The 24,236-nt window shown below is 43.9% G+C and overlaps 2 long non-coding RNA genes across 3 annotated transcripts in view; both read left to right on the top strand.

Annotated features, from left to right (window-relative positions):
- LOC128086990 (uncharacterized) overlaps window positions 1–24,236 on the top strand; it is a 435,001-nt gene that overhangs the window by 373,154 nt on the left and 37,611 nt on the right. The window lies entirely within an intron of this gene.
- LOC128087090 (uncharacterized) lies at window positions 7,478–24,058 on the top strand. 2 transcript variants are annotated; one of them, XR_008209679.1, is made up of 3 exons: window positions 7,478–7,718; window positions 20,238–20,805; window positions 23,470–24,058. It is a non-coding gene; the product is annotated as an uncharacterized LOC128087090 (long non-coding RNA). The 2 variants fall into 2 exon arrangements; XR_008209682.1 differs by lacking the exon at window positions 7,478–7,718 and adding an exon at window positions 7,727–7,826.

Here is a 24,236-nt window from a genome sequence, read left to right as displayed (position 1 = left end):
TAGGTCTGAGTTCTGTCAAGCTTGTTATTTCTGGTCATGCCATAGAAAGGTTGCTGAGTCATTTGGCTGTTCCCCAGTCTTCTAGAGAGAGGATTCATTAATCCACACAGTGCTAGCCCTGACCTAGGTCTGCAGCTATGTCATGGCTCAAAATGGTTAGCTCAGATCCAGTGTGAGCAGAGCTCATGTTCACAGCTGTTTTTTGGCTTACTCCTCATAGCTCTGGAAATTGTCCCTGCATGCTATCCTGCCTGCCCACGTGGTCCTGCCAATATGGCACACACACTGAGATACTTTGGATCTGCCACAGTTTATAGCTGGGGCTCCTTGCCACATAGAACAGCTCTATGATTTACAGGTCTGCAAGCAATATGTCCATGTTCTCCACCACTGCACCTCAGCTATAAAGTGTCCCAGAGCTGACTACCTCTGTATCTATAGTGTAGGGTAAACTACTATTAGGATAATTTAATCCTAGAAAATATAGATTGAAGAGTAATGTGCAGAGCAATTCTGCAAATTATAGCTCTGCAAGGCTAGGGTGACCATGAACTGGGAATGCAGGAGAGGAAAACAGATTGCAAAGGTCTCATGAGCTGAGAATGGAAAAATGCTTGTCTTCCACAGTGTCATGCTGCATCGGATACATGACTATAAGTATTTTCAGCAGAAAAATAGGATGTGCTTCTTAGGTCAGCTGAACCATACATGCTGAAGGAAAGGCAGCTAAATGGAAAATTCTTAAAGGAAGTGTCATGTACTCAAATATTTAGAGAGAACCAAAGTGGGTTTCACTTGTCCTCTGCGTACCTTAACCTCCTGGAAGAACACGGAGATCTGCAAGGGACAGCACTAACTGGAAATGTTCCCCTTCTTGGTTGACTGTCGGGGAAGGAAAGATCCTTTATGGAGTATGTAAGCAACCACTAAATTCAGCCTTGTCATTCTAAAGATGACAGAGGTGAGCTAACTTTCACTGCATCAGTAAGACTCCCGAATCTTTAATGACTAAAGGAAAATTGAACATCAGAACCCCTCCCCAAAGATTTACTTAAGTTTTTCAAGCTTTTCATCTATCCTCAAGACAGGAACAAAGTATGATTTTAGCAAGTGATAAACAAAAAAAAAAAAAAGTAGCTTTCAAACAAAGCAAGCAACCCAAAATATTATGGATTTCAATATGTAGATGTGGAAAAACATAGAAGCCTTATCTAGAAGGCATCAAGGATAAATCACAGCAACAGCTCTGAGTTCAGCACAGAGCACTGCAGTCATAAATTCCTTAAAGTGTTGTGGCTGTGATAGTGCCTCTAATTTAAAAAAAAAAAAAAAAAAAAAAGCAGGTACTGCACTTGTCTAGAACCGGAATGGCTGAGCTGTAGCTTCTCCATATCACAGTTCAGGAGTCTCTGGAGAGTATTAGAAAATGATGTCAAGAAAGCTGTAGGAAGAAAGCACCTCCTGTCCTCTTAAAGCTTGTACAGCTAGCAGTATCAGATACATGCAGCAAGTAAGGAAAGAGATGAAGTGTTCAACAAAGGAGATTAGTGTATGCTTTGAGAATTATGAATCCTGGAATGTTCTGATTTGCCCACTGGTGGCAAGTGCTAATGTGGGGCCAACACCTATAAGACAAGCAGGTGCACTGCTTAGGAGCTCAGTGAGAATGGGGACCCATCCTTCACCAACTAGTTTGCTCTTTTGCAGAAATTCCATATTTTTAAGATCTCTTCCTGATGCAACACTGTGTGAATCTTCCACTGGGCCTCAGTTTTCTCATATTTATGACTCCAGCCTATCTTTACTGGAGTTTCTAAGGCTGAATTAGCATTTATGCAGTATTGTGAGACCTCTGAAGAGCTGGCAGAGCACAGTATAATCATCAGTTTTCTATGTTTTTAAATACTGAATAGGGGTAACGCAGTATGTCCTGCCGTCCTCCTTCAGAGAGACAAAAAGGCAGAAGGGTGAGTCGGATAGGGTAGCAGAAAATCTTCTTCATTGTCATATAATGGAAGATAAAGGCTTTTTTTTTTTTTTGGCACTTTCTTCTGGTGGACACATTCTAACACATTTGTGGGCTACAGACTAGGATTTTGATTGATACCTCTGTGCAGTATTTCTGTTCCGTGAAGAATCAATTGTTCTACTTAGCAGCAAATAATATGAGCCCTTTCTCCCCTTGATAGCTCACCTTTGTGAGTAAAGTGAATATTAATAAGCAAGTCCTGGTTAAAAGTCCCTGGCTTCAGTGAATAACCATTTGTTCTGACAACACAAAGATGATTCAGGAGCTGGTGGAAGCATGTGAGTCTTCCTTGGAGGGTGCAAAAGCCAAGTGTACTCCAATGGCTGGTAGGAGTGGACCAGGGATGCCTATGGCAAGATTCCTACTGATTCAGTATCTACTTTGTTTTCCTGTCAATTCTGCTGGAAACCTTGGGTTTTCTGCAGTCTTCAAATTAAGTTACTATCCTCTTCTGGGAGAGCCACTAACCATCCCCGCTTGGTAGCTGACTACCTTTACAGGAAGGACCTGTGCACTGGGAGCATACCTGGTATGGTCAGCATGAAACTGGTTAGGAAGTAACCTTAACCAAGGTATGGAATTGCAGAAAGCAGGAGGCTAATCACGTGTCTTTAACAATAAAAGCACTACATCGTACCCAGTCCCACTGCAGTTTTCTCCAGACTGCTTTGAGGCTTCAGCATCTTACAAAAGTCTGGAAGAATAAATCATGTCTTTACTACCATCTCCCGTGACAGTAATACTGTTAGAATTGTAGACCTGCAACTTCTGTGATTTATATATATCCCCCTTTGTCCCACAACCTCCTCAAGCCCCCTCCTCAGAGTGAAACGAGTCATATTCCACCCCCAGACCACACAGCCATAAGCTGGCCAGCAATGAGGGCATTCTTATGTGTCAGTCTCTGATTCTGACACTACTGCGTCTTGCAGCAAATATTTCACGTTCCCAAGTCACCCTGAGTTTTGATAAGCTGTATGTAAAGTAACTCACCAGCATCAAAATCCTTGTTATTATTTCAGCTGTGCCTCCGAGATAAGGCAGGTTGTAAACAGATCCAGTTGGACAGCAGATTTGCCTGGAATATGTGTGCTTGTTCTTTTGGAAATTTCAGAGAATGCTTGCTTGACTTGCCCTTTAGAAAATCTTTGCTATATTAGAGCTTCCTCTTTCCTGCTCGCAGATTCATGTTGTCTGCTGGAAGCAGCTGACAAAAACATCACATTCACTTTTTCCACACAGAAAATGTTTGATGTTCTGCTTCTCCATTACGTTGATCTGCAGCACATAACCTGAGAAGTGCTTTTTGTGGGTACAGAGAACAATGTCAGCCTGCCCAGCCTGCCACAGTCTATCTACCCAAGCTGTCTGCAGCAAATTATTTACCCACTGAGCTTGAATTTTGTTTCTGAACAGATAACAGCTTCTGTAAATGAATCTCACACCCAGAGCTACTCATTGAGTATTTTGCGTGAAGAAATTTTAGCAGAGGGACTGCACTCGTACTCCTCGCTGTTTAGCACTGTAATATTTGCAATCTAATATCAGATTGACATGGGACTGTTCCATGAAGTCGTACCGCTGTTGGAAAATAGATGCTGCCCAGTATCATCAGCTCTGCTAAGCTTATCATTAACAAATAACGTAGGCATGATTTAGCTATCCACCCGAAGTGCAGAATGCTCTTTGTTCCTCAGATATGTAATTTAGGTCAAAACATACACATTCTCCATCAGCTGCCATCTGTCAGATGGCTTCACAATGTGGAATTTTGGAGGCAGTTATTTTACTATACTTTCTTCTAAAAGAGCCATCCTGTAGTGAGAAAACAGACACTGATTTGGTTTCATATCATCAGACCTTGCATGGTAGAAAGAGATTCAGGAGTGGTTGCACCCCAGCACTGCTCAGCAAAGATTAAGACACTCTTCTGCCAGTTTTGTTGCTAATTCCTCCATTCTTGACAGGCCCTGGAGACTGGAGGTAGTATGTTTTCAAACCTTCTTTCCCCAGTGTGAGAGCAATACCTTACAACATACTCTTTATTTTTGTGCTTCTGATGCTCTTTCATGTTGGGAATGAAACTGAAAGCAACAGAAGATTTTGTTTCCTGATTCAGTCTCTCACTAGACTTAATGCTTGGCAAATAAATGCTCCCAACATTGATACATGAATGGAGATTTCAGAAAGATGGGATTGTTTGTAAATAAAGGGAGACTTCAATGTTTTTCTGATATTGTGAAGTATTTTGTTTTGGGTGCATTTCAAAACATTTTCTGTTCTAGTTCTGTATTTAGCACTGTTGTATTCATAACCTCCTGCGCAGTATTAATCATAATTATCAGATTCAACACTACTGTAATATGTAGCCAGAAAAGGTTTGGGAGCCATTTCTCCTCCTTATGTAGAGCGTAACACCCAAAAGCAGGATGACTAAAGCCCAGCAAAGCTTGCTGTTCATCTAGTAACTGCAGTAGGAAGGAGTATTCCCAAGAGGTTTGAGAATAAATTTCTTGAAGTATCACTGCAGAGACTTAGCCTGCTTTGGCAGCAAAGCTTTATTGCTTGCCCATTGTATTTCACCTGTGTATTCTACTTGACCAACAGGGGCTTCCTCCTCTCACACTGCTGTTCACAGGATCCAGCTGTGGCGAGAAGAGGGAGGACTGAGGCTGATCAGTTGGGCTGATCGCCTGGGGTTTGCACTGAGCCGCTAAAAAGACACCTACTGCAAAAAGTTGAGGAGCCAGCAAATGCTTGTTTCTCAGAAACATCTGTGTTTGAAAAATGAATGAGTTAGATAAAAGAGAGGCTATTAGCTCTTCTAAGTAAATTATTTAAACTTGCAACCTGTTTATATCTTTTTCCATATGAAAAATTAATATACCACAGGCCCTTTGCATTTTCATGGTAAACAAATCTATTTATAGTTTCTTCTCACCTAAGGAACAGAGAAAAGGGATTTCCACTGCCAGGGTCAGAAATTTTATGCATCAATCCTGCTGCTACCCTGCCTCTGCCCCAATGGAGACAACTCAATGAGCATCTAAATATTAATAGAGAGAACCCATGAATCTCCAGAGCACAGAATGCTACTAAGAAAGAGAAGCTGAGTCAAAATTGCTGCTCTTAACATTTGTGAAGGATGAAATGAGGATTTTCTTCATGTACCACTAAGGAACTTGGCCTTAGACTGATATTTGATAAAAATAATGGTCAATCTTCAACTTGGGTGCATAAGCTAGGCTTCTCTTTCTTTCTTTCTTTTTCCCACATTAATGCACTGCCTGAGCAAAACCACCCTCATTTTCAGCAGTGCTGAGCAAATGCCCCTCTGATTCATTTCACTGGCAGTTAAGAAATCTTGCCACCTCTGAAAATCAAATACTGCTTAAATTTACAGCTCCTCTATTTCAAAGTATCTCTTCCAGTCTCCATCCATTTAAATGGAGAAATGAGAAGCCAAGGGCACACGGTGATCTGGGTAGTTAATGATGTTTTTGGCAATGTAACGAATGAATGAAATGCTTGGGAATAATGGCATCAACTTGGATTTAACAGTTTCACAACAGTGTCACTTTCCAAAAAACAGATTTTTCCCCATGCATTTCTTTATGTACCAGTTGTGGCAGATCACAGTTGTGTTCCCTCCCACACCTCCGTTTTAATTTCTGTTATACATCTGAGCAGGCAAGCAGACTGGGCATGTTACTTACTGCCCTGTTTTCAAAGGTGTAGGAATCCTACCTCATGTCTCAGATTTGCTGGACATGTGGCATGAGGTGATTGTTGCCCTTCTTGCCTTGGAGAAAGGAAGAAGAGAGATCAATTCCAGATTTGCTTGAGTGGGTCACATCATCATTACCACACGATGTCAAATGTTTTTAGTGAATGGAAACTGCAGACTACCTAATCCCTCTGGGACAGTCGCACTGAGCTTATCATTGTAAATAGGAACAGATTCTCCTTTCCCTTGTGACCTCCAATTAGCATCTCTCTGACTACTCCCATGTATTTCTAGCCCTGAGAGTGACTGTGCCTGTGTTTGAAGCCTTCCCGCACCTGCCCTGAGAAGTGGCAGCTTTGTCTTCCATGTCCTCTGTGCGGGGTGGCTGTCTGGCAGCAAAGTTTTATTATTTGCCCATCTGTGAGACTGCTGTCTCGGGCATTTCAGCATCTTTATGGACCTGTCTTTCAGGACCTTCTGCTTCCTCTCGTTACTTATTTATTGCATTTAGCTGCTTATTTGGCTGACAGTGCACTGTCCGTCCTTGTATACCTTATACCCTCTGATGCGCCCCATACATTTTAAAGACAATTTTATTAAAAAAATAAAAGTAGGTGTGTTAAATAACGATTTGTCTGGCCAAGACCTCAAAGGAAGATTTAGCTGAGCTACAGTGTGAGCTTGATGCTGTTGTGGAAGCTGAGGCAGTATTTAATTTTCCTTCTGCAACGTAATTTGTTGCAGCATACCCAAACAATTGCCATTGAGATGCTGGGCAAGCAAACAATGAAGGGAAAGCAATCCACCAGCAATTTAACACTTTCTGATCTCCATACACTCATCCAGGTGTGTAATGCTGGCATATTGGTTGACACCGTGAGTTTAATGCAAGCACATATTTAAGGGGTCACTGTTTTGTTCTTTGATCTTCAGTGAAACACAGCTGAAATAACACGCAGGGACTTCTGGGCTGCTAGAAGTTTTACACAGAACCAACTGCAGAGTCCTTTTCCTCTGGAGATGGATGATCTACAATGACTATCTATTTCTTTCCCTGGTATTACTAATGTGAAGTGTATATTGAGTATTGCTTTGTGAGAAATCCTTTGATACTTTTGTTAAACATTGTCCTTTGCTAAAGCTTTATCTCTAGCAACAAATCTGGTGTGTTTTGTACAGACGAAATAAGCGATAAAACAGCTTATTCTGTTAAAGGAGACCATTCACATTTAAAATGAGATTATTCTTTACAAGAAACGCGGCTTATCTGTCCTAGGGAGAGGTTCCTTCCTCTCCTCAGATATCGCCCTGAAAGGCACAACAAAGAAGCATCTCTTCGGAGATCTTCCTAAGGCAGCAGCTACCAAACCATAAGAAATTCCCCAGAGCTGCCATCTCAGCACTTCTCACAGCTGCGCCATCAGTTCCAGGGCCGTGCCTAGAAGGGTCTGAAAATCCCCATCCCCTTAGGTGTGCTGTCCTGATTCAACCTAGGGCACGGGCCCGGCTGAGAGGTGCTAACAGAAAAGTCACCTAGAGCCATGGGTATTATCCACTATTGCTTCTTCACGGTGGCAGCAAGGTACAAAAAGTTCGGGGAACTTCAGAGATGACAGGCTAAAGGACTGAGGAGCAGGCAGCGTCCTCCCATCCCCTTCCACCAGCAGGGAACAACACTAAAAGGCACAGCTGAACGGACTGCGGCTCAGAGGCTGCTGTCACGGGATCGACCTTCACAACCCCGGGCCTGCCGGGCGCGACCCTTCTCGAAGGGCAGTGCCCGCCCGCAGCCAGCCGGGCGCGGCTCGCGGCCACCGCGGCGCCAGGAGGGGCAGCGCAGAGGCTCGAGCCGCACCGCCATGGCGGCGGAGGGGCGGCCCGGCCGCGGGGCGGCAGTTCCAGAGCCGGAGGGACGGTTAGGCCCCGCCAGAGGGAGCCGGAGACCGCCGGCCCGCGGCTGAGGTAAGGAGAGGCCGCCGTGCGAAGGAGGCGGTGGCGGAGTCCCGAGCGCTGGCAGCCCGTGCCTGATGGCTGCCGTGGGGTTCCGGGATCCCTAATGAAGCTGCGACGGTCAGTTCAAGCTGCTGCTCTGTGGCTCGCAATCCGTAATTTGTATCATTCGATCTGATAGTAACTCTGTGGTCGTCATGCTTATCTACGAGACGCCCTGCGAGGCGCTGTTTTCCCGGCTCGCCCAGTCGCGCTGCGGTAACTCGCTGCGTAATTCCTGGCTACGGCGCTGTGCCGGAGCTGCTGAGGCGCTCTCGTTTGTGCCAGGATGGAGCGCGGGCCTCGCTCCCCCCTGCACCCACACTGCAACCCTACCCGACATCTCCTCAGAGGTTCGAATGCCACAGGTGTTTGCTGCTTCTGTTCTAAGCTTGCAACTTTTTTTTTAATTGCTGTGTTTACCTTCAGGTGCTTGTTAATTTCTGAGGAAGGTCAGTGCAGCTTCATTATGTTGGTTTCTGAGGGCTAGAAATCAAAAATAACTCGGCACAGTGAAGTGTGGCACTGTTAAACGCCAGAGAACGTTAATTGCAGCTGTCCTTGGAGCTGCGTCTGAAACCTGGATCAAACCCAGCTTGCACTTGAGTGAGGTGTAGGAAGAGCTAGGTATGTCAGCAGGACTGCCAGGCAGAGTTCTGAGCAGGGCACAGAACTCTAGGAGGTCACATTTCTTCTCTGAAAGGGGTAGTGAGGTGTTGGAACGGGCTGCCCAGGGAGGTGGTGCAGTCACCATCTTTGGAGGTGTTCAAAAACTGTGTGGATGTGACTCTGAGGGACATGGCAGGGATGGGTTGGTGGTTGGACCAGATCGTCTTAGAGGTCTTTTTCCAACCATAACAATTCTATGAAAGGTATGTCATCCATCCTCACTGGAGTTTTGAGCGTTTAATTTAGAAAGTTGCCTCCAGACTCCTGGGATACAGGCTGGATGAAATTCCTTGTTGAGCAGACGTGCCTACAAACAAAAGTGAGCTCTTATTCTTTCCTTTACATATCCTCATCATAGGAGAGGAGATGGAGGTGTCGCCTTGGTATATAACACCTTGCTAGAGAAACCGAGCAGAAAGTGAGTGATTGCTTGCTTTGCAATGTTGTGACTTCCAAAGTCACATCTCTCTCTTTTCCTAGAAATAAGCCTGCAGCTTACTGGGAGAGAGCTGGAGTGCTTGTTACCTCCGTCACTATGCAGAAAATAACATATGGGAAAGGGAAATTTGGCTCCTGCATGAGCGGCTTCAATCGCTTGTGAGCCCAGAGCTCTGATCCCTGCCTCAGAGACTACACAGTTGTTATAGCCATTAGTAATGGTCCTTTGGGAAATGCTCAGAACCAAATGCTGCCTTCCCCAGGTGCATGTTTCAAGTCTTCACGTGTTCTATTAAAGGAGACTGTTAAATCAACAGGCAACAGCTGAGTGAAGGCTTTTCCTATTTAGGATCTCAGTACTTTACTGATGCCTAAGACTGCTCCTTTAAAAAACAAAAACAAAAACAAACAGAAATTATGATGTGATCCTCTTTTTCTGTATTTTCTGTAAACTTAAATATTTCTGTATGCATCTAAATGGCATGAATAATATATGTATGTATATCTATTCAGAAACACAAATGACTGCTTTGGAAATAAGCAAAAAAAAAAAAACCCAAACCCAATGTTTTAGTGTTTAAATTCACACCAGTATGTGTAAGTACTGTGAAAATGTCAGGATGGAGATTTCAAAGCTAATGAAAAGAACTGTGTCAGCACACATATGTACTAGTCGTGCAGATGAAAGGTACAGAAAGAGCTTCTGAAGTGGAATTTACATACATTAGCTTTGTAATTGTATGCACAACAGGCAATTATACAAGAGTTAATAAAATAGTAGTAATGATTTGTACCAGGTAATTGAAATTTATGAAGCAGTTTTGGTGTCTCTAATAAAGCTGTGATGGCCTCAAGTAGAGATAATGAGTATGACAGAAGTGACTAGCATGAATAAACTCAATTACTGCTGCATTTGTCTAACAAAAATAGTAAAATATTTTTTTAAGTGTCAGAATGTTAGTATCATCATTATATAAATGGGAAACTGAGGTAGGAATGTAAATCATGCTTCAGTTTGCTTTGCAACTGAATACAAAAGACAGAAGTGGGATGCTGCAGTCTTCCATGGCAACACCCTTTCTCCTACTTAGTAAAGTGTTGGCTGTTACTACAAGCAATGGGTAAAGTGACTTGAAAACCTAGTGCACGTTTCTGCAGGGGCTGCTGGTGTGTTTCAGCATTACTTCTACCCTGGTGGTGTGCTCCCCAAAATGCTGTTGTGTTTTTCAATTTGAATTCTTTCCCTGTGTTTGCACTGCTTGAACTGTAACTATTATTTAAGTGTGGAGTTCTGTCTGAAGCTGTTAGCACAGAAGCAAGCTCATGCTCTGGGGTGCTGGTATCTCTGTGCCTTTGAGGTGTGTGACAAAAGGAAGAAGGGAGATGTCTGAATGTAGCAGTGTGTTTGAGCAGGGCTTGCTTTTCTAAGTCCTGTTTCTATGCATAGGGTTTGCATTAAGGTTAATTTTGTGTTTTGTATACCACAGTATATATTTCCAAGGTGACAGCAAGTGCTTTTCTTTAGCAGAAAGTTCCGTGTAATTTACAAATAAGGTAATTGCCATCCAATTGGAAAGGCCTTTGCTTTCTGTGTTCTGTGGGGCTTTCAGTTGGACAGAACATTGAGACCTTTGTGCTGGGAAGGCCTCGCTTCTCTTTATGTTCTTGTTGTATTGCAATATTGGTCTTTTAAAGAAAGTGTGTTCACTTTGGGGTAGAATGAAACAGCATGGAATAGGTTCTTTCAGCACTGCCACCAGTCACACAGCTTTCTCATGCTTCAGAAAAGCCCTGGATTGTAGTGGTCTGGATGCTAAGCAGCCAGAATTGTTGGTTCAGAGTTATTTGGAAGGATGCATTAGGAGAGATGGGAAAATTCCAGGAGTAAGGCAGTAGAAGTAGTGGCAAACAAGTCAATTTGGTCAGTGTTGAGTAAGGACTGTGGGCAGCACAGAGGTTGGAAGTCAGATTGGAAGGAGTGAAGTACTGGTGAGAAGGCATGAGAAAGGGGGAAGGCTTGCAGAAAAAGTGTTTTTGCATGGGCACCAGCAATTATGGTCTCTTCCCACTTGTTTTGCTTTTAATAAACATCCTGATCCCTGCACTGTATGCTCTCTGGGCAGCATGTCACTTAATTATTTTTCATTGGATGGAAAAGCTGTAATTCCACTAAATTAAAAATAGAGCTGTAAATGGGCTTGGTTTGATCTCTGTGGCATCTGTAGCGGAGGAACAAGATTAATTTCAGCAATTAGATGTTAATTGATGTCTGAATATGTCTATTCCTAGAAACAGCAAGACCGCATATAGCATAACCAGCACCATTAAAACAGCATCGTCTCCCCTCTGTGCTTTGCAAGAACTGAGCTGGAGGGGGAACTTGCCAGGGACGCTGGTAAATAGAGTGCTGGGGATGCTGCGAAAGGAACAGACGCTCGTGGTGGGGAAGAGGAAGGGCAGCCTCTCTGAATGGTTAAGAGCTGGTGGTTAAATGCACAGAGTGTTGCAGAAGAACTGTGCTTTTGTTTGTTAAACATAAATCCACTTTATTTTCATTTCATTGCTGGTCAAGTCTGCTCTAAGACTCACATCATAAGCAACTACAAAGGTTTATTACCTTTGATGAAATACCCGATGAAGAGAAAAAATATATATATAGTTTTTCAAAGGCCAAAAAAATATACTAACAATTTTGATTAAATGGAATAAGAGGTCACTGAATCTGGTCTTTAACCTACTGTGTGTAACAGCTTCAGCTACATCCATTTCAATAATGAGATTCTGTTTCTGTGCTGCCTGTGCCTTATATATGAAGCACCATGCACTGTATATATTTCATTTTGTTTCCATTTTACAATACAGTAAAAATCTTTTTCAACCAGAATAGATGCTAGCCTTGGATACTGAAGTGCTGAATAGAACAATAAATCCTGTGCATCACTGGCCTGACTTTCATCCAGTAGTCTCAAAGAGCTTTATAAACATCAAGTAAGCTTTCCAGCATGCCGATCGCAACTGGGGAGAGTATTACTGCTGTTCTGCAGCTATTATTATTAATTTGTATCACCACATCACATTCAGGACTTTACTACGTACATAGTGAAAAGCTAAGTCCCATCCCAAAGACCTTTTGAACAATTGTAACGACAGAAAAATAGGATTGAGATGCAAGAGACTGGAGGAACACAGGATAACGGGACAAAGAAAATTAAATATATATGAAAGTGACCAGTGTTGGAACAGCGTGGTCTGCCCAGCCGTTGTCATCTATCTTCTGGGCAATGCAGCAGAGATGAGATCTGAGGAAATGTGTGCCTAAGGCGCTCTCGGAAAGGTTGTGTCAATATTAGGAGGAAAAAAATTGTAGGCTGGAGGTTAACTGAACTGTGGAGGAGTGAGGACCATTGCTTTATGCATGGTAGGAATCAAAATGGAACCAGTGGGTTGAGGAAAAGGGGAAGTAGAGTGGTCAGCTCCTAGCCTGTACAGAAACATCAGCAGAGTGAACATGGATAGTGGGTGTTACTGCGGAATTTGCTCTGTCTGTGCTTTGGGGTAATCTCAATCTGGTATTCCTTTTCCCAGACATCAGGGTGTTTGATTTCCTTTGGGTTTTTTGGAGCAGAAGAAGGGAAGTACTGAGATTGTACCACTGTGTGTGGAGCCCTGCACGCAGCCTGATCACCTGAGGTCGGACAGTAAGCTGCAGCATGTGCGGAGAGTGCAGTTCTGGTGATTCAGCAACTGGAGAGGCAATTTGAGGAAGCAGTGTCTGGCAGGTTTAGTGCAGTAGTTGTTAAGTCTGGTGTGTCACTCAGGCTCACCCTTCCATTCTTTGTGGAGTCTGAAAAGCAGAGCACTGCTGTGCCTGTTAGAGGAATGGTCTCGCTTCTGTGATTCCCTCCCCGGCCCAGCAACAGTTAACACCTGGGACAGCAGAGTGTGCTTAGCTCAGAGCACTTCCTTCACTGATAGTTAACTACTGCCAGAGGGCTGGGACCCTTCAGGCCGAGGGAGCTCAGTGCCTCTGGGCCATCCGTGCTCTGCAAGAGCTCAGTGTCTGTCCAGCTGACAAACAACTGGAACTTCTCTCATTTTATGGCTCCTCTTTAGAGTCAGACTGCAGACCTAACTGTGGAAATGCTCTCTAACTTGGGTATCTCAAGATGCAAACACTGAGGAGAAGAATCTGCAACAAAGCTATTCACTGTACCCTGGAATTCGTTCTCCAACTTCTGAGATGCACATGCTCCTGTCTAACTTTTAAAGGCATTGGTTGCACCTTCATTGCTTGCAGATGCTGAGTGTTTGCAGAGAAGAGTGTTTGTGACTCCTTCATGCAGCTTCTATTGGCTTAGAACCTCCACTGTCTGGTTCTATGCTGTCATTCCATTTCTGTGCTTCTTATTTTTCCTCCAATCTCCTGGCTGCTTTTGGTAAAGCTGAAACAGGATTTGCTTTTTTTGTCAGCAGTTTGGGCAGGGCCAGGTCATCCTTGATGTGAGAACCATCTTAGGTTGGAAGGGATCTTAAAGCTCAACCAGTTCCAGCCCCCTGCCATGAGCAGGGCTGCCACCACCAACTCAGGCTGCCCGTGGCCCCATCCAACCTGGCCTTGAGCCCCTCTAGGGATGGGGCACCCACAGCTTCTCTGTGCAGCCTATGCCACTACCTCACCGCCCTATGAGTAAAGAATTTCTTCCTAACATCTAATGTAAAGCTCTGCTGTTTTTATTTTAAGCCCTTTGCTGCTGAAGCTTGCTTCTCTGGCTGGAGCCTGTGAGCTGGCAGAACAAACGTGATAAAATCTCTGTGCAGGTCCAGCTCCTTATGTGCTTCCTTAGCATCCCCAGTGGGCTATGTGAGGTGATTGCTCTGTCGGGGAGCTGTGAGTTGTGCTCTGTGATTCTCTGCATGTTTTTGTACAAAATGGCTGTGCCTATCAATTTCTTTCTGTGAAGACTGTGTTCCTTGTGTTCTGCCACACTGGTCCTGGCTTTTACCTATTTTTTATCTTTGCATTTCCCATTTGTGCATTCCAGTTCACGCTTCCATGTTACACTGTAGTATTTGCGTCTCTTCTGGTGCAGTCAGACTTCTCAGCCATTTTGGTGCTGATCTGTTGTAGTCATATATGCAATCCTTGTAGCTCTTGGTCTCCCTGAAGATGTCACTGAAGCTGAGAATCCAGCTCAGAGGCTATCAGCCAAGTTTGTGGGGGAAAAAAAAACTAACCAGAAGAACACAAGACTGTGCAGGTCAGAGCAAGGTTTTCCTTTGCCTGCTGACAGGCTGCTGCGATTCTCCTAACTTTGGTGAGGGAACAAAAGTTCAAGCTTGGTCACTTCGTAGGTGGAAGACTGCTAAGGAAATTCAGGTGCTGCAAGGAGCATTTTGTCATTGTTGTTGTTGACAGGAGGTGGCATTCCTCTCTCTTCAAGGGCAGCCTCAATAGTTTGGTGTGATAGCAGGGGATGTTGTCCTTCTGGAACTGCCATCATTCATGCACGACATGAAGATTGCATCCAGTTTATACTGCAGTTTAAAACATTCCAAGGCACCAGGATTCTTATTCTGCATGGCCTCCTCGCATTTCCATGTAAACAGCTTCAATGCTGCCTCCCTAAATCTATGTCCATATGATAACAAGCGTTTGAGGCACTGTGTGTGAAGGACTGTATTTGCAAGAGAAGAGGAGTGCATCTCAAGTTTTACTGAAGTGCTGGTGATAAATGGTAACTTAGAATACGAGGCTTGAGCTTAAACCAAAATGAAAACGGTGTTACTTTGTGGTGGGCTATAAGGCACCCGTGGCCTTGGTGCTGCTGCTTAGTTGACAGGCTGTGCACCCTGGTAACTCCATCACTTACAGCCATACATCTCTGTAAAGAGACATCAGTCTCATTTGGACATGATCTGTTCTTTCCCACGTGAATGAAATGTGCAGCATTGCCAGTGTGCTTGGGAGGGTGGTGATTAACCTGCGTTTAATCCACACGTTCCAGATTGTTGTGTGTGAAAATGGCTGGGCTTTGTTTGCTTCAGTGTAGGATACTCAAAGGAGGGAAGGTACTCTTTGTATTTGAGGTTTTCTTTCTTTAGGAACAAATTCTTCACGATCAGGCTGTGTAGTCAGAACTGCAGGTGAGGTGAGGTCTAGCAGTAACATTTCATAGAGAACACTTGGATTTTTGTAGCACAAAGGATAACGAGCAGTCCTGCTGCCTGGTGGCACCTCCAAAGCATGGATCTCAGGCACTCGTGGTGTTCCAGATGCTGTGTGAAGCACTTCAGTTCTCTGGCCTGGAAGTGCTGGGTACCAATGTTTTGCATTGGATTAGAAGTGTTAGAAATCCTTCTACGTTACATTTAAACTTGTGAGTGCTGTAGAGACTTGTACCAAACGCTTCTGACATTTTATTTTTTTTAGCTTTTTTCTGCTTTTTAAAATCTAAGATGAAAAAGAATGTAATTGAGCTGCCTTATCTGTGTAGTTCTTACTCTTCTCACATATGAGAGGAACTGCTTTCTTTTCCTTTTCTTTCGCTACTAGTTGATTTGATCTTCTCTTGATGTTGCTTAAGGTAAGATACTACCACACACTGAAATGAGGAGGGAAATGATTCCAGAGGAAAGTGATTCTGTGATTCTGTGATATGAATATGTCATAAACAATGTAAGACAGTTCAGCTACCACTGTGAACCATGCATTAATTGCATTAATTTCTCACCTTGATCTAGCATGACAGAATGTCTTGGGTGTTGAGCAGCAGTTGATTTCTAAGTGCCTTCTTGATGCAATTTCAGTCCACACAAAGCCACCTCTGTGCGTTGCATGGGAAGATTTGGGCACTTGAAAGTAGATTCCTTCTATTTGAGCAGGGGTTTTGAGAATCTCACAGCACCTAACTGTGGAGTTCAGGTATCCTGCCTAATTAGTTCGTTATCTTTCCACACGTGATAGCTGTTTGCTAGCAGATTGCATGTTGGAGTTAGAGTGTTGTCTGCATGGGTCTGTGTGCACCTAAGAGTCAGCCTGTTGGATCTTAAATGTGCTTCCTTTGAGCTTCTCCTTTCGTGTAAACAAAGCTGAAAGGAAGTCTGAATTTGCATTGTTGCAGATATTCTGGACCAAACAACCTCTCTTACTTTTCTCTCAAGATACACAATGATCATGAAGGTAATGCAGCTTTAATAGTAGCCCCTACACTAACAGGTAATTCTGTTTCCTTTGATGGAGATTTGAGCTTTTGCTGCTGGAGCAGATGATCTTCCTGCCCTGGAGCATACTGTAGGCATGTGTATAGCAGAACTTTGAGGCTTTGGGGTATTTTGCCTCGTTAATGTTTTCAGGCTTCCATAGCTGACCAGCTTGTAAAACCTGCACAGTATGGGACTGTTCCTATTTTATAATCATTGTTTAATTTGGTTATTGCAGTTGAACAGTGAAAACAAATTAATTTCCAGCTACTTAAGCCAGTTCCATGGATGCAGCTTCTTGGGGCAAATGCATGACTGATGCATGTGGAATGGTCTGAAGTGATGAAATGTTGAGGGGCAGAGGGTGGAGGTCCCAGATTAACTGCTATAACCTATCCTACCTCTGCATAAGAAGCCTCCTGGGTAATTGTTTTAACTGCTGGGTAAATCAAAGTCAGCAAAATGTTTTTAAATGAGAGAAAAGCAGCTTGGCCAAAATACGCTGTCTTACGGTAGGGAGATAAGCTGTTGAAGAGGGTCCAGAGGAGAGCCACAAAGGTGATCAGAGGGCTGGAACATCTCCCCTGCAAAGAGAGGCTGAGGGAGGCGGGCTTGTTCAGCCTGGAGAAAAGAAGGCAGCAAGCTGACCTCATTGCAGCCTTTCAGTACTGAAACGGAGCCTACAAACAGGAGGGAAAGCAACTCTTTGGAAGGGTAGATAACAGCAGGACAAGGGGAAATGGTTTTAAGTTGAAGGAGGGAAGATGTATGTTGGATGTCAGGGGAAGTTCTTTACTATGAGAATGGTGAGGTGCTGGAACAGGCTGCACAGAGAGGTTGTGGATGCCCCATCCCTGGAGGTGTTCAAGGCCAGGTCAGATGGGGCTCCTGGGCAGCCTGGTCTGGTATTGAATGGGGAGGTTGGAGGCCCTGCATGTGGTGGGGGGCTGGAGATTCATGATCCTTGAGGTCCCTTCCAACGCGGGCCATTCTGTGAGATAGAGGGGACACAGTATAACTGTAATTAACAAAAAAACAGTAACCCTATTTTCATTGTTCAGGAGGCATTTCTTATAGTTGAAGCTGCAGGGTTCAGCCTCTGATGACATTGATTGGCTTGCAAAGTCTATTTCTTCTATTCTGATATTCTAGAGGAAGTGTATTGGAGGAGACACAGAGGGAACAAATGAGGCACCAGAGCCTGCTGACTAATTCGATATATCTACAAACAGTGAACAGCCCCAATACTGCAGTAATGAAAATTCTCAAAGCTTAGATCTAAACCATGTTGGCAGCTGGGAAAGGAAGCTGGAAAAAGGGAGAACTTAAAAACATTTTGATTACAAATTCATACATCCCATTGAAAAACAAAAGAAAGAAACCTGGAGCATCATGACACAAAGCATCTTCCTCTGATTCCCACACAGCTTACTGAGTGCGTGGCGCACACACATCCCGCTGCCCAGATAAACCAGAGAGAGCAGAGCCTCTGTGCATGTTTGCAGGCTGTGTGGCACACAGTGCTCAGCTGTCCCACTAGGCTCATGGGGACTGCTGGGAGCTCGTTCCTCTGTTATTGTCATTTGTCGACAACAAGCACTAGGGGTTACAGAAGATCTGGGACTAAACCAAATGCTGCTTTATTGGCAGCTGCCTTTTGTTCAGCTGCTTCTTTGTAAAGGGAAGAGGAGTATTGTCTTTGTAGCTCTTCGTGGCTTATGTTTCAGCTGTGCATCAGATCTGACTACAGGAACGCCGGTTTAACGCTCTTTGAATTGAATGCAGGTAGCCCGTTGTCCCCTGGTCTTCCATTCGTGCTCAGTGACCTTTTACTTACCCTTGGCTGCTGGAAATTTGTTGTCTTGGGTGCACTGCGGTAAGGCAGATTCAGGGCATGTCAGTTGAGCTATGCTAGGAAGTTCTTGTTCTCCTTTCCTATGAGATGTACCAGTGGATGGTCTTTGTCTCCAGGGGCAGGGCAGCTTGGTTTGCTCTGGCTGTTTGAAGCGCTTCGTGTTGTAGTGCGAAAGGGAGAGCTGCCCGTTTATCTTCTTGTAGCTACTGTGGAAGGAAGAGAACGTTGCATCTTCTGTCAGAAACAGATTATATTCTCAGTTAGGGAAACCTTGCAGGGGGAAAGAAGAGCAGAGACGTAGGTAGGGGGTCTGCAGCAGAAGAGATAGAGTCCCTCTCCTTTTCCATATGGACAAAGTGATGAGGAAAAAAGGATTTGCTTTAAAACTTCACTACTGACTGCTTTCCCAAGCAGAGCTCAGGTTTTTGTCTCTGTTTAAGGAGGGGCTCATTTTAAAGCCTGGTGAACTAAGACATATTTTGGATTGGTTTCTTGGGGTATTCTGATGTGCTCTGAAGCACTGTGACACAGTTGCTTAATGCTGTGCATTTAATTTGTCTACAGAAATGTTATTAGCAGCGTCACACTAAAAGTTTTTTGGAGAGTGTCATCTGCAATCTGCTGTGTAGCGATTCTAGCAAACTCATTTTCATGGCATTGAAGTGTTTGTTGTTTCTTTCCTGAGATTTTCACTAGCAGCCCAAACATTTGCAAGCCTTTGTGTTTCTCTGATGTTGCAGCATTTCCAGAGAGGCTCTTAAATGCCAGTGGAAAGGGAAGGAATCTTAGTGGTCAAAATGAAGGAGCTGCTAGTTTATCTAGGAACAAGATTCGTTGCAGTCAGATACCAGAAGTCTTTATGTTATGTATTTGATACATCTCTTACTTCTCAGCTTTACTTCTCAGCTCTAAATGCTGCAGTTCAATACATTTCATCCATCAATCGTTAGGTAAATCTAGATGTGAAACCAGTCTGCTACCAAGGGCCTGGGCTATGAAAGGGGAAGCCGTGGAAGCTGGAGGAGAATTTCTGCTTTCAAGGCTGCTAGAACTTAAATGAAAGAAAAGTCCTTTAAACCCTGACCTTGAGCTCCTGGATTTCCTTTGTTCATGTTCTCTTCTAGGAGCCACATATTGGCTTTATTTACACTCAGTAAAATAAATCAATGTGTGACGCTGTCTCCTACACGCAGGCAGATGCTAATTCTGGTAGAAATGTTTTTTTGCGTATGTGTTATTCTGCAGTTAATGCTGTCAGAAGGCCTCTTAACAGTCTGTATTTATTTAATGCTTTTTAAAGTATTTTGGTGTTTTACAAACGTACTTGCATGCTTTGATTCCAATCCCAAAGGACAGATGCCCTGGGAGGAAATATAGCCACATTTCATAGAATCATAGAATGGCCTGGGCTGAAAAGGACCACAGTGATCATCTCGTTTCAACTCCCCTGCCACAAGCAAGGTTGCCAACCAGTAGACCAGGCTGCCCAGAGACACATCCAGCCTGGCCCAAACCACCTTCGTGTGAGAAGGAGAACAGCACTTCAGCTAACCTCAGGAAACTCTCATGGTTTGGAGATGGTGGTCTGATGTAAGTGACCCTGTCTAGTGACCTGTCCTTTTAGAAATCATACGCATCTATTTTCCATGTCTTGTGAATATCTAATACTGAGCCAAAGCATTAGATCAGCGTAGAGGAGGGTAAGCTGTGTCACATCTTGGCACAGGGCGCTCACTGATGCAGGGCCCATCCTGTGCTTGACTTGGGTTAGCAGGGTGTAACCTATGAAATAGTGTGGTCCAGGGCTCCTATTGAGCAGGAAGAGACTAAAACTGTGGTAAAGAGATCTGCTGTTTCTGCTCAGGTTTATCTTCATGCACCTAAAGCTTGGGTCACTAATTAAAGCTGGCTTCTTCAGGAAGCTCTGTATCCCAGATGAAAAAATGGGCACTGTCAGTTCACTGAATCAATGGAGTTCAGCTGCGTTCTGCCCACAGCCTGGCTTCTTGCAGGGGCTGATCAGCACTCATCCTAAAAAGCAGCCAAGCATTGCCTTTGTTGGATGCCAGGAGGATGTCCCACCCAAGCCATCATCCCCTTCCACCCACACCAAGTCTCCCAGTGCCGTGGAACACGTGGCCACTGTTGGCATGCCGAATAAGAGGTGGTGGTGTGTATGAAGGAGGCGTGTGTGGGACATCTGTGTCCCTCTGCTGAACTTTGCTTGCCAACTATTTAGGCCCTAGTTGGGAAGGGGGATGGTTTTGGCACAGATCTGAGCAGCCCAGCGTGGCCTTGGGAGTCCTACACTTCTCCCTTCTCTTTTACAGCTTTTGACCTGGAATTTGCCACAGTGCTGATCTGCTGCCTTTCTGAAGGTATGAACTGTGGGGATGGTACTGTAAAAGTGGGAGAAGCTGATCTGAAGCCTTTTCTTACTGCTGGAGGAGAGGGCCTGCAGAGTAAAGGCAGGTGGTGGCCAGGTGGTGTAGAGGGAGAGCACAAAATTGATTTCGGAGGCGCCTTGCTATCTCCACCATTACACACTGTGCTGTTAGCATAGTGCACATCACTGCCCTGTTCTCCTGTGTGTCTGGCATGTTCAGTATGTACAGATACACAAAAGGAACGTGATTCTTAATGGGTGGGTTTGGGCTGTGACTCCTTCTTAGAGGCAGTTTCCACACTCCAGTAAGTTGGGGATACATGCATGCTTTAGAGCCAAGTATGACTTCTCTATCCTTGCCAATTTATATAAACAAATTGCTGAACTGCCTGCAGGTGAAGGTTGCATGGTCTGTCATCTCTGGAATTAGTAACACCTGTGTGAGTGAGACTGTCCTGTGAGTTTCCTACTCCTGTTGCAGCTCTGGGAAGACCAGCTTCCACATCCTCAAGGTAGGTTTTTTCCTCCATTTGTATAAGTCTTCGTTTGTTAGGCTCCTCACCAACACAAAATATGTTATGCTTTCTCTGCAATACCCACACACCACCAGAGAGATGTCGCACAATGCCTGGTTAAAACAGTTTGTACTGTCCAGTTTATCTGCTGTGAACCTTTCAAGTTCTGCTGCCTTCATCACTCTGGGAGTTGGCATGCAGTGAACTGTTTCTGCCCAGTTATGCTGGCACAGGTAGGGACCCAGTAGTCATGAGCAGCAGAATTATTTGCAAGCAAAGAGACACACTGCAAGAAGAACATGCTTCTGTCTGAAATGAGCAAATAATTTTTTAATCTTTTCAAAATACAGACTATTTACCTGATAGCTTCAAGTTAACATGCTGGTGGAATATGTGCAGGAAAGTTTACATAGGTTCACTGACAAAAATCACTTCTTATTTCTCCATTTTTTCTCTGCATGTAGGGATTCAATTTATTATTTATGTTTTCAAATAAAAGACAAAAATTAGCTGTTCTAAGACTAATACTATCATTTTTCTTGTATGCTTTGAAATAGCAGTACTCCAGTGTAGTCCATCTACAAGCAGTTCACAGTTAAGCCCTCTAAAACAGAAAATTGCACCAAGAAATCCATAAACAATAAGAACAGCAAGGGTCAGGCTGTCTTACTGTGAAGAATTACATGGTGCAGGATGCCTGTCACCTTGTGTTCCTTCTCCTGTTACTGCCTCAGTCTCAGCTCCCCGTGTGCTTTCTGTGAAATCAGAAGGGTTGTATTCAAAATATGTTTCAGCATTAGAATTATATTTTGCTGCATTCTACAAAAACTTATGTAATCTTGATGGTTTATTCAGCTCCATCTGACAGGTTTTATTTTCAGACTGCTCTCAAAATAAGAGCTCCTCCTTTCTCCGGAAAGGTGCTTGAAGTTGGCTATGGAAATCCAGTCTGTGGTGATGTTTAAGTGACTGAATCAGGGCTGGTATGAAACAGTCAGTGCTGCACCAAGCTTTCTGCTTGCTGGACGTTTGCAAATTGTACTGGGCTAACAAGTTTCATTGCCTGTGAACTGATACAAGTTTAATTTCCTCTCTTTCCTCTCTGCCTTCAGGCAAATGCTGGTGCAACAACCCCCCAAAACGCACAGTTCAATCACAGACCAGCACTGTCGTCTTTAATAGGTTGCAACTCTTTATAAACAGCTTTATTGTTTCACACAACAAAAAGTGATTAGAAAGAGCAGGTACAATACACAACTTGGCTGCTTTGGGATGTGTGGGTGATGGGTCCTGTGAATCCTGAAATGTTCCAGGGTTTGGGATGCGGGCGCAGAGCACTGACTGCTGCAGCCGTGGAGCAAAGGGGCGAATCCTGCACGTGTGCAGCTGAGGCAGAGGAATTGGCTTTACCTTCATCATCCAGACCAAGAACAGCAAAGGCAAGGAACTGGTTCTGATTGACAGAGTATATTTGCTTTGGGTCTGCGTGACCCGTGGTGTCCATGTCAATCAGTAGCTGTTCAGTAGTTGTGTTGCTTGAGAATTGCTTTCATGAAGCTCAATGTAAAGATGCCAAACAAACACGCAGTATCATGTCGTGCTGATGCTTTTGAAACCAGATTACCTAGCAAATGAGTGATATTATTCTGTAGGTAACATATAAACATGAGGATAACTAACAGAAGAAATAATTAAAGGTAGAACAGACAAAAAAAATGCATCCTTGGATGCTTGATCTGTATGGATGTCCAGTACCTGCAGGGCTGCCACCAAATACTGCCTGCTTGCCTCTGGTGACTGCAGCATCAAACTAGCCTTTGGATTCCTTGTACTGATGAAGTCCACAGAGAAAGGTAAGAGCACTGAGGAAAGGATTTATGCTGGAAATACAACTCAGCCTTACAGTGAACTAAGACACAGCTCTAGGAATTTTGTATAGTAAGCAGCAGCAGTCGTTTAACACTTAAAAAATAACCTTTACTTTGCAGACAGAAACAGCATCTCAGTAACTTTAGACATGATTATCTCTATTTTCTGTCGTATTCGCATGGTCTCTGAACAGGACATTTTGGGGTGGTGGGGGGAGTGCTGTTGGGCAGTGTAGTTGGTCAGGGAGATTCTGCACAGGGTGGGTGGAGCAAGCCTCTAGAAATCACAGCAAGCTCAGAAGCCAGGGAGTAGAAGGCTGACAGGTGCCTGAATTCAGCAGGAGCTGATGCCTCAGGCTGAGGTGGAATATTGCTATCAAGGTAACAGCTGGCATAAAATCAACAATGCCTATTTATCTGATCCTGTATCTACCTACATACACACACACAGGAAACTCCTTACACATATCTACACATACACACGTACTCTCATGCTAGGAAGAGCAGAAGAATTGCTATTGAAAAATAATAGTAACCCAGCAGTTACCAGCTCGCAATTCCACAGCTCTTAGCATGCCCTCAACCTCCTCTGTTGTTTGGGGGTGGGGAGAGTGTTTTTAATGGAATTGGGAGTGAGCAAATGGTGCTTCCAGGGCTAAGTCTGTAATTATTGATAATCACGTTGAAACTCCAGCAAATTCTGGTAGTGGTACGTGCTGCGTTTCCAGAGAAGGACTGATAAAAGGCACATAGGTGTGTTTGATCCCCAAAATATAGTTTGATTTGCCAGCAGATTTGTGTGCACACGGCATATGAAAATACCTGTTTGGAACTATGATTGTTGGCAAGACCTGAGGCTGGAAATCAAAACCAGAGAATCGTAAGTGAGCAGAGGACTTGAAGACAACTACAGAATTCACAAGTAATTGCTGCTTAACTGACAAGTACCTTCATTTATATAAACATGGAGGGTAATGAAGGAGAAGCTCTGCATGCAGCCAGAATGAAGGTAACACCTCTGGCTATCAGGCACACCAGGCAGACTAGCCAAAGAAGCATGACTTAAGTCTGATACAGGCTGCTCAGTTCAAACTTCTAGCCAGCCAGCATTTTAAACTTTAATGCAGACAAGAACGGTTGTGTTCATCAACAGATGATAACTTAATATTTAGCTTATTCCTGAAGCTCATCATCTTCAGCTCATGCTGCTGCAAACTGCAGTATGCTGCAGCTGGTCTCCAGAAACAGGTCTGCTTAAAGCTTAGAGGAACCTGAAGTAAACGTAGTGGAGTTTGAATGCTGCAGAAGAAAAAAAAGTAAAAGGCAAGCTGTTGCTGGAGTTAAGAATAAATTCCAAATTCAGCTTATCTAGCAAAGGGCTCAGACGTTCTCTTCTGCTTCATCCAAGAAAGTCTTGCACTTGCTTCTTGGAAAATTAGAGATGAGATGAAGCATTTCAGGAATGCTTCAACAATGAACCTTTTTGTTAGGTTTTTAATGCAGAAATGCTGATCATGCAGACTTTCAGATGATAAAATGCCATAGCTTGTTTGTTTGAAA

Source organism: Tympanuchus pallidicinctus, unplaced genomic scaffold (genome assembly GCF_026119805.1).
Source record: "Tympanuchus pallidicinctus isolate F22 unplaced genomic scaffold, pur_lepc_1.0 scaffold1, whole genome shotgun sequence".
Classification (NCBI taxonomy): domain Eukaryota; kingdom Metazoa; phylum Chordata; class Aves; order Galliformes; family Phasianidae; genus Tympanuchus; species Tympanuchus pallidicinctus.
The sequence above is the reverse complement of the archived record's forward strand: the minus strand, read 5'-3'. Positions and strand labels throughout refer to the sequence as shown.